Consider the following 12,061-nt stretch of genomic DNA (forward strand, 5'->3'; position numbering starts at 1 on the left):
GAGTCCCCCTCAACTCTTATGCTAAATTGGTGCATCAATTTGCCACACTGTGTCTATTCTTCATCATCTTACTATATTTTCCATACTGCTTTTAAATCAGAAAAGTTTTCCCCTAATATTACATCATGAAAATCAAGGAATAATTTTCACATACATAAGGAGATACTTTTTACTGTCACCATAAATGAATAATACCCCTACTTTTTGGCTACTAACTTTATGCTTATAAACTAGGGTACTCCTGTCAAGAGAAATCATGCTTCCAAAATCTAGCAGAGCATCAACTTCCTTTTATTCTAAAAATATAACATATTTTACCAACAATGACACAGGGCTGAAACAGTTAACATAGATATTGGATCAACTTTAAGTGTGCATGTCAGGTTTCACAGTACTATCAGTGGTATTGTTTTTTGTTCATTGCTTGACAATGTGACCCCTATCTCTGCATTTTGTAAAACAATAACATATTACTTGCTGTTTTTATTCACAATAGACATATTTCTTACTGTAGTTTGAATCTTTGTAGCAGACAATTCATTTTTTAAATATTATGTCATTAAATAATAAGCATAAACGAAAGGTAGTTGGTTAACCCATTTCTTGTGATCATTTTGCAGGACAAATTTTCTTATATTACTTGGCAAATCTCTTTTAAACCTGCTTAATGATACAATTTCTAATTTTTTTTTTTTTACTGTTGCTATTAGGTTCACAACTATCTATGTTAAAAGTCCAGTTTTGATGCTTTATAGCTTGTACTTCAGGGGATTATGCAAGCCCTGCTTAAAAGTTTTTTTTTTTTTAATTTTCATAGTCTATGCAATCAGCCTCATTCATGTCTATATACATTTTCAGTGCCTCTCCTGTCAGTTTGAATAACAGGATTCCAGTCTAGTCTGCTCCGCTCCTTCTCTTTGGAAATATACCATTAAAATGTCACTAAATACGATTCCACGTCATCTTGTCTGGCTAGTTTCTTCAGAGATAGCACAGTCATGGAGTTGGCAGCAATGTTGGTCTGCATAATCAGCTGCACCAGCTTCTGGTCAGTCCTCAACTGTGAGCCCCCAATTTTTTCACAATAATTTCTCTGTGATTGTGAACAACAGTTAACTATAACAGAAACAACAAATGATGTATAAAGGGAATTTATAGTCCAAATATGGTTTGCACTTGGCAGCAGAGGTAATTGGATAACTGTTTTTTTGACAAAATTTGGCCAATTGCTCATATTCCATAAAAGTGTAAGTTCCAAAAAGACATCGTTGTCAGTACATATGTAAAGAACAGGCTTATTCAAATTCCACAAGCTAAAATATCAGCCCACTTGGTTGCACAGTTTCAAAAATAAAACAGTGCCTTCATAATAGCATCCAATCCACATTGCCCTTCCTAGTTACAGGCTGCATTATAACCAAAAGAAAGCCCAAGCCAGCAGGTCTCTTCCATACCATACTTTTAGTTCTAAAACAAGGTGTAATCCACAGATTAATCCCAGTTTGACTGTCTCTCTCCATGCCACTAGGGTTTCCCCTTCAGAATGTCTTACAGTGTAGAACTAACTTCCTGAGTTTACCTCTCCAGGCTACTCCACTTTATACACCAATAATTGTCAGTTAAGACTTTATGATTTAGGTATTTGCTGTGAGAATGTTCCACACTCCACACATTCTGAAAACACATTTAAAATCAGATGGACATTTTCTATAGCCAAAGTGCTACAATACATATGATCACTGACCTAGACTTGCACTGTAGCTCATTGCATCGTACTGTACAGAAACAAATCTGTGTAGGTCTGCATACTGTTCTGTCACATAACAAATATACTTAATCACTGCATCATGACCTGTTTTGTTACTATATGAAGATTTAGTATGACAGTGCATTGCAGTCAATCAGAGAGACCAGCTGAGAGTACAGAGGCAAATCTCATTCATATATCCTGTGCATTCACATCATAGAATATACCACAGAAAACTTCTCATTGTGCAGACACCTTGTCATTTTACTGGACATTATATGTGAATGCACACCTCCACCATGTAATGAATTAGCTCAGTGAATGACTGAATTACTCTACTGTGATTTGATTTTGAATACAAAAGCTTGGTATTGTATTTCAAAAGGGATACTAAATGCTCCATTTAGAGTGTGCCCAGCCTTTGCTTTTCTAAGTATCTGATAAAAAGTTTACTTTGTAGATATTACCCCATAGAATTTCTAGATGTACCCTTTCTGCACCTAACCAAGGACATCACACATCTCTGATGAGAATAGACTGCTCATTAGTAAAGAACGACAAAACTGTTCCAATATGCTTATTTGCATGATGGTATTCAAAGCAAAGAGCCATAAACTTTGCAGAACCACTAACTCACCAGTCCATTATCTACCCCTTTTATTGATTTTCTGCCTTTTGCAAATGGTAGTCTTAGTTTGTCTAGAACTTAGTTTGTCTATATTCTTTCCAGGCAAAGCCATGGAAAGAACTATCATGGAAATGATCAGTAATGACATAGGAAACCTTCAGACACTGGACTCAACCCAATTTGGTTTCATCAAGGGCAGGTCATGCCTAGTCAACCTGGTGGATTTCTTTGGGAAGGTCACCAAAACAATAGATGAGGCCAAAAATGTCTCATACTGCCTACCTTGACTTGGTCGAGGGATTTGACATAATACCCCACATGGGCATTGTTGACAAACTCAAGAGGTTAGGTACAGACTCTTATGTCACCAAGTGGATAGCCAGCTAGGTCATTGGTAGGACCCAGAAGTTAGAACTGGGGAGTCTACCTCTACAGAGAGGACAGTCACAAGCAGAGTCCCTCAGGGATTGGTCCTGGGACTACGTTTTTCAGAATTTAACTCTCTAAGGACAAGGCCAATGTCAACGGCCTCTGGCTGACTAATTTAGCAGATAATTACAAATTAGAAGCTGTCATTGAATCCCACACTGACACAGATGTTCTCCAGGAAGGGCTGACACAGACAACTGGTGCCAGAGCCACGGACTAAAATTACATGCCAAGAAATGCATAATAGTATCCTCTGGGAAGTCATCCACTCCTGGTCACTATCATATTGACACCACACCCCTAAGAGTTGACCCAGTAGTCATGGACTTGGGGATACACATAGATAGTAATCTAGCCTTTGACCATCACATGTCTAAAGTAGTGATGAAAGCATTCTATGTTGTGCAACATATAAACAAAAGTATGGCATCTAGGTCCAAGTAAGTCATTGTTCCACTTTATTTGCCAGTCGTCAGACCGGTCATTGAGTACAATGCCCCTTCAGTATTTACATAACCAGACATATCCAACAGTCAGAATGTCCAAAGTGGTTCCTCGCTAAAAGAATACGGGTGGAAGTAGCATGTCCTATGCAGACTTCCTCAAGGCTCTATCCCTGTATTCTGTCTTCTACATGCTTTGAGGGGATATTTATGCTTGGCATACAAGGCAATGGTGGACCCCATTCTGATGGACCTCCTGCATATCCACAAAATGAACAACAGTAGAATTTCCCAGTTTAAAGACTTAAACCTTGCCTGTGAGATAAATAGGACCTGCTTGAGAGACAGGTATGTATACCAGAGACTACCCCTTCTCTTGAACAAGCTCATCATCCATGAGAAACAGAGTTTCTCATCAACCTAATTCAAGTGCAACTTGGACAATTGGATGGGGGAAATTCAACCTTGGTTTGGCACCTATGTCTCTAATGGAACCAGACAGCCCATAAATAGTTAATCTCCCAGGCCCCTGTTTGTAAATGTTTAACCTCCTAAGCCCCTGCTTACACTTATCAAGGGTACCAGAACATGTCAGAGATTTGGGATGCATGGCTAGGCTTAAAAAGGCCCTTGGGTTTGTTAGCCTAGTAAACACCTATGAACATATGAATCTAAGAACTTCAACAAATGACTATGCCTTCTATATCTTGGACACAGGAACCAATGACAAATTACTGTGCACACACATATATATTTGCCTTCTTCCTGCTGTTATGTGATCTTAGAGTTGGTATATATGAAAGGGTGTATATTATAATCTCGAAGGTATAAAACTTCAAATCACTAAAGACAGTGGCGGCTGGTAACTTCAAATTAAAGGGGGGGCTGCAGGAGACAGCTGAATGGGTGGGGCCAATGGGAAGGGGTGTGACCAACTAGAAAGGGGTGGAGCTATGCTCAAAATCACAACAACTGGAACTTTAATTAAATACACTGCCCTGGGTGCCAAACCGTCATTACAAGAGTCCAATCAAGAGAAAATGAAGTGTAGAAAAAAAATATTTCAATGCATTGACTACATGACAGCTTACTTAATATCTAGATGGAAACACAAAGGTTGTAAGGCATGAAAAAATAAATTACTTGTTAAATACATTACTGGAATGCCAGTCAAAATTAAGTATAAAAAAACAAGCAGCACTGAACTCAAACAACTTCTCCTTGCACTGCAGTTCTAATTATAATTTATATTCAGCTTTATAAAATTACCAAGTATCATGCTGAAAGTAACAGTCTCTGTCATACTCCCACTTGTAAAAATGTTTCTTATCCAAAAAAGACCTGCTGCCTGACAACAGCAATCTACTTGTTTAATGGGGAAGACATGATCAAAGTAAAAAATGAACAGCAAACAAGAAACAAGCTCAAGATAAATTGCTTAAAGGATTACTGCACAAGTTATGGACCACACATGATAGATTGGCATTCTGTTTAGTTTACGGGTAAAGCCTGTAAAGAGGACTGCAAGTCTCCAACAAATGTAATGAGCTTCTGAAAATACTGTAATCCTGTCCTTTATTACAAATACTGTCATATGCATTTCAATACCTAAGGCTTATACGTTATCTAGATATGTAAATATTCTCTACATGGCAACAACAAAAAGGTTTTCAATGTTGGTAGTTCATTAACAGTATGCTTATTAAAGCTTACTTGCATCTTATAATCTCAGCCAAGCTTACCTGATGGTCATTAAAGCATTGCTACTTAAAAACAGAGCAACAGGGCACTGCGACAGCATGCATTTTCTGAATAATAAGAAACATAAATTAACAGTATAAAAATATGACAGAAAACCAGAAAATTCTGCAAAATCAAGGACAGATGAAAAGCCACTGTTGTACTTGTGTCTACTTTGGATGGGGGACTACTCTGCACACTTACACTGCATAACTACTCCTTACCTTGCTTGGACACATCCAGAGTCACTACATAGGAGAGTGGGGTGCAACAAGTATGTCACAATTTGAGATGTCTCTGGCTGACGGTGATGGCTCTGACACTCATACCTCTCAACCTTGGAGCAAGAAATCTGGATAAAGCTATACACAGAAGTGGTACACAGACCCAAAAATAAGGACAATTTTTAAATATTGCTCTTATAAACTTAGAAAGATAATAGAATAGTAGTAGGTCTTGCATTAGTATGAATTTTCTGAAGGGTATGAAATCTGAAACTTAAATGTCTGCCATTATTTTCTAACTTCAATCTTTAATGATTTTCCACTAATTTGCCAGAAAACCACAATTATATGAAAAACTGACCAAAAAATGTGATGCAAAAATATAAAATTGCCACAAAATACAGCTGGGAACTTGTCAAAGAAGGGACACCTTTTTATTATTAGTACTGTTAACTTGAGCAGCTGACAAAATAAGATAATCTACATGCATTTCTGAAATAAAGGTAATCTATAACTTTGATCATTACACTTATTTATAATTGTAAATCCTCCACGTTTTCTTCCAAAATTGCCATTTTGCGGAGGGATTATTAGGAGGAGAGCAACATTTTGAACCAAAATTGGGGACAGTTGAGAGGTTTGGATATTCCTAATTCTATAAAGCGATTTATTTGCACATACCTCTCAACCTCTTAATGCAGGAAATCTGGACAAGGCCAAATATATTGGGGGGAACATACAAACAGTACTAAAAATTGCTTTTGTGTAAACTTAAGAAAGTTGATAGAATAACAGGTCTTGCTTTAGCATGCATTTTTCTGAAAGTTATGACATCTGAAACTCAATGTCTGTCATTATTTAGTGACTTCATTCCTAAATTATTTGCCAGAAAACCACAAATTTTATGAGGAACAAACCAAAAATAAGAAGCAAAAATATATTCATTCTGCAAAAATCTGGAAAGTTGAGAGGTATAGTTCAGCCAGGGCTGTCTTTGAGTTTGCTGCCCTTCCACCCTCACAAAATCATGGTCATATGGAGCCTCCCCCCCCTGCAGCCATTCCAATGTCCCATTCCTTGGTTATTTCACCACATTTACCATAAACACTGTAATGTGCATACTGCTTTACTTCTGTGATGATTTGGATTTCATTTGAAAGTTTTAATTTGCATTTTACAGCACAAACACTAATAGATATCTGCTAAACAAAGCAATGCAGTCTCACAATGAAAATAGACTTAGCATTAAAACTTCTCTGCCCTTGAAACTCACATTCATTGAAACCGCATTGAAACCCACATTCAAAGAAAATAAATTTTGCCAGTGTCAGATAAAGATTAACTTTGGGCTGTTTTCAAATCACAGGCCCCTTGCACACGAAACATACACGTGCTCTTTGATACACATTCCTGATTGCATTAAATTATATTCCTTGTACAATACATTACAGTTGTTAGACGGCATTTTAAATGTATTGTTTTGAACATTTTTCCAGTAAACAATGAAACAAAATGCATGCACCAATAATGACAAAACCGCCCAATTCAGAACATTTCCATCATAAAAGTCTACTCAAACTTCTACAGTCCACCAGTGTCAGTAAATATGCACAATCTCTGAAGAAGTAAAAGTCATCTAAATAATTCCACTTTAAAGAAATCTGTAACTAATGAAGTGGTTGTTGCTAGCAAACAACTTTATATTTCATTGTTTCATCTACAAATAAAGTGCCTGTTGCCCTTGAGGAATAAATTGCCTATGTTGCATTAAAAAAATGATAAGCTAGTAATATTGCAATAGGAAATGGATGGCAAACTGAAAACAGGTTCATAGTTACTAGGTATCTTCGTCAAGAAGAACTGCAGCATCCACCCCCTTTGCAACACAGTATAGTATCAGCAATGCATCTACCTACTGTGGGAGTAGAACCCACAGCCTTCTGTATCAAAAGCAAGTACAAAACATTTGCTCCCCTACAGCTCTCAGCTCCTTGTAAAATCTACTTGACACTCAGCTGTATCTCTGAACTTTGCAGCACAAGAAATCTGGAAAAAGCCAACATTTATTGGGGGGGGGGAGCCCAAAAAACAGGGACACATTTTAAACATTGGTTGTATATTGCTGGAAAGTTGCTAGAATAAAATACTGTGTTACCACCATACATTTCACTGCCAAGTCTTGAACGCAGGACCCTGGGAAAGAGAGGAAGACTGAAACTGAAATGGTTATCATTTAGTGAATTCAGTTCTCACCATAGCTGTCAACCTCTTAGCACAAAACACCTGAACAAAGCCAATAATGGTGCAATACAGCCCCCAAACATATTCAGTGAATTCAGTTCTCATCAACCTTAGCACAAAAAACCTGGATGAACCCAGTGATGGGGGAATACAGTCCCAAAAACAGGGACAAATGTCAAATATCCATCTTATAAACTTACTCTGACTTGGAACAAAAGCCAGTTTTATATTTGTTAATCAGGAAAGTCTGACTTGGAACAAAAGGGGGTTGGGAGGGTAGCCTAATGGTTAAGGGGTTTGCCTTACAAACAGAAGATGCAGGGTTTGAATCTCACAAGGGATAATTAGCTAGGCTTATAACTGCTTGCAAGGGCAGTTACCTTAGTACTAATCTACAAACCTATGAACCTATGAATCTATGAACCTATAAAAGCCAATTTTCAGCAGAGGCCCTGGGAGAAACACTCTAGACACATGTCTTAGTAAGAAGGCAGCCCACCCAAGAATCAAACCAGAGAACCTGTTGCTGTCAGGCAACAATGCTACCACTGCATAACTGTACCACAAACTGTGTGAGGAAGCAAAAATGCAGAAACCACAGATTTTATGAGGAACAGAACAGAAAAAATATGAGGCAAAAATCTGCAAATGTTTTACAAATGGTGGTGGGTAGGGAATTCAGGCCCTTGCCACCTGCACCCAAGGTACAGGGTTCAAGCCTCAGATATTCTCTACCCACCTGTATGCTGACACTTGTAGTTTTAAATACATAATAGTAGTTGCAGCTGAAGACTGGAAAAGTGTTTTGTCAGGCTATTAATACTGAAAACTGGATCATGAATGATACCATTTATTCCTGCAGGGAATCCACTGAATCACAGATGTCTCAACATGGGATATTTCTCACCTACGATGTACACTTTCTGTTCAAGATAGTTTCATGCTTATTCTTATTTTAACTCTATTACCTTCTGACATAATACTTTACCTTTTGTATGAATGTTAACAACTATATTTGTAATCATAGGCACAGACATTTTTTATTTATTGTCAAATGTTATCACATAACCTTAAAATGTAGACTGAAGCCACCATAAATATAATGTTGCATGTACAGTACAAGAAAATGAAATCACTCTTTTCATTAAGCTACTTTTAGCAGAACTGTTTTCCTTTTCCATCAGTAGACTGTCACTGTAAGCCATGAAATACTTTGCAGTAGGCAGGAACAGCTCGATCCATTTTGGAGTTCAATAACCAATAAGTCTGAAAAATGGTTATTTTGCTGATACTTGTTCACTGTATAGGCAGGAATTACACACACACACACACACACACACACACACACACACACACACACACACACACACACACACACACACACACACACCTTTCTAATCTGTCACTTTTGATGCTCCTTTTTTGGGAAATAACAGCTGTTCACATGAAAGGGAGCCAGTTACAAACTTCTCAGTAAAACATTGAGCAGATGATGTTTTTTTACAGCATAGACAAGAATATAGTAATGTGTAAGTACGTTAATCGTGACTGATTATTCTTATTTTAACTCTGAGCTGGGAATTTCTGGTTAAAGGTTTATAGTGCCTGAATATTTGAACTGTATCTTACTGAAATTGGTACACCTTGTTTGCTGTAGCATAGACTAGATCCAGGCCTGCTGAATCTAGCTTTGTTTGTTTGCTTGTTATTTCCCTGGAACGCTAATTCCACCTAATACGCGGCTTCTCAGTGCTTCTGTGGATCACTAGTGATATCTGCATTGCTTACTGTATTTATTTCCTTGTTTCACTTGAAAGAAAGTTACTGTTTGTCGTTTTTGCATTTAAGTTACCTGTAACACATTGCACTTAAGTTACCTGCCACTTGCTCACTAAAGCAATTATATAAGTCAGCACTAAAAATTAAAAGCACTACACCCTCACTCCCCATTGGCCCTTGTTTTCAATTATAAAGGAATTCCCAATATTATTCTAGCATGTTCAAAGGTCAGTTGTCAATCTCCTCTCCGGTCCAGCTGGTGAACCTGGGAATCTTGAGGCAATGTTACAACTGCCTCATGTACACAGACAACCCTCTCCTTCTCCCAACAAATTCCAACACATGTGAGAGATGCAACCATATAGCCAAACTGGAGGCTAAGCTCTCTCAACTCAGTACTGGCATAACCAGTCAGGAGGAGAAGGAAACCACACTTGCCTACAATTCCAGTCTCACATAGACCTACCACGACAGCAAACCAAACACATAATCACACAAAAACATACTCGGAGGCTCTAAATAAAGATCTACCTAAGCAGCAGAGACCTCCAAAGCAGACACCCAAGCAACCGCTACCTGAAAACAAAACACGTGCAACACATATCTCACAAAGCCTGTGTGCCGAACAGTCACAGCCCTTAAGGCTAAACAACACACTTGATACACTTGTAATAGGTGACTCTATCGTCAGGCACACTGACGTCCCACTCACCAGGCTGAACAAGGAGAAGGTCACGGTGAGCAGCCTGTCGGGCGCTAGGATCCGCCACATAACACAAGCACTCAGGTCACTCAAAGGCAAGTACAAATATGACTCAGTCATTGTCCATGCTGGTGTGAATGACCTGAGACGTACCTCCCTGGACTACATGAAAAGAGACATAGAGGAGCTCCCTGAGCATGTAGCCCAGGCCGGTATGACCCTGACCTTGAGTAGCATCTTACCCTCACCAAGAATGATGCCACAATATGAAGACAAGATGATCAATTTCAACAATTGGCTTAAGTACTGGTGCCATTCAAAGGGGATCCAATGCCTGTCAGCCTGGGATGATATGCTCGACAAGCCACGATGCTTCGCTAGGGACGGCTTGCACCTGTCACCCCTGGGCTTTCAGATATTGGCAAAGGCTCTTGCTACTCCCATAGTGCCTTTTTTAGGCAAGGCTCAAAAGACAAACCCACCTCCATAGGTATCACAAGGGATAAGAAACTAAGAGTAATGTTACTCAATGCCAGAAGTCTAAACCTCAAGATGCATGCACTTGAAACTCTCCTTAGCATGGAGAACATCGATATCTGTGCAGTAACAGAAACCTGGTTCAGGGCTCCCGAGAGCACCCCAGCACTACCAGGTTATACCTCATACCATGCTTTTCGGCCACAAAACTTGGACCGAACCACAAAAGGAGGGGGAGTATCGATATTCATCAAAGATACCCACACCTCCAGGTTGGTGGCAAAGCACGAAGCATCAGAGACTATCCATGTGCAACTAACAGTGGGTAAAACTGCCTTCCAGTTTATAGCCTGCTACAGACCACCCTCCCAAACCCAGGAACTCCACTCGGCCTTCCTGAGAACACTGAAAAATATGAAGGTTTCTCCAAACACCATTATATTGAGCGACTTCAACTACCCAAACATAGACTGGGAGCATTACTCTAGCTCCAACACCCTAGCCCAAAGGTTCCTAAAATTCATAAACTCAAATGCTATGGAACAACTTGTTACCACTCCCACAAGAGGGGAAAACATACTGGACCTGATCATCACCAACATGGGGACTCTATGCTCCAGACCAGAAGTGCATCCCTCACTGGTAAGATCAGACCATAAACTGATCTCACTGGATATTCACATCCCGACCCCACCCCCTGCCCAGAAAACCACAGTGAAAAACTTCTCTAAAGCAAATTTCACACTCCTCAAAACCGAGGTGGAATCCTTCAAAGCCCCCGGGCCTGTGGAAAATACGGCCCAGACTGCAGAATCCTTTATAAATGCATTCTATGAACACCTTCAGGAATGCATGGATCATGCAATCCCAAATAAAACCAAGACCCAATCCTCCAAAGGCAGACGTCCTGTCTGGTGGACCCCAGCCATAAACAAACTATACAATAGAAGGAGGAAGCTACTACATGATAGAGCAAAATCCCAAAAAGGGAAGGCATCTCTGATCATTATTAGCAAAAAACTAAGGGCACTCATAAAATCGTCTAAGGCCAGCTTCGAGAGAAAAATTGCACAGGACACTAAGGATAATCACAAGGCTTTCTTTAGTTATGTTAGGAACCTGGGTGGGAATTCCCAGATATGCTCAGAATTAGTCCAAAATGACAAAAAAATGCACTGAACCCACAGGCATTGCCAACATCCTAGCTGACAGGTTCAGCGCAAACTCCACCCCCCCTCCCCACCAAAAGGGCAAATATCTATCCCAGCAGAGTGCTGCCCCCCTGACATCTCAGATGCTCAGGTAAAAGCCGCCCTCTCCAAAGCAAAAAACACAGCATCAATGGGACCAGACGGTGTCCTGGGCTGCATCCTACATGAACTCCAAGAAGAGCTAAACCCAAACATAAAACTACTGTTCAATCTCAGCCTTACTACAGGATATGTACCCAAAGAGTGGCGTACAGCAACAGTGGTCCCTCTCCACAAAGGTGGTGCCTCAATGGACCCTGGAAACTATCGCCCCATAAGCCTGACTAGCTTGGTCTGCAAAGCTATGGAAAGGATCATCATGGACCTCATAAATAAAGATATTGGGGACCTACAGACACTGGATCCTACCCAGTTTGGCTTTGTTAAGGGCAGATCCTGC

Source organism: Protopterus annectens, chromosome 2.part0, assembly GCF_019279795.1.
Source record: "Protopterus annectens isolate FY-2018-M chromosome 2.part0, PAN1.0, whole genome shotgun sequence".
Classification (NCBI taxonomy): domain Eukaryota; kingdom Metazoa; phylum Chordata; order Ceratodontiformes; family Protopteridae; genus Protopterus; species Protopterus annectens.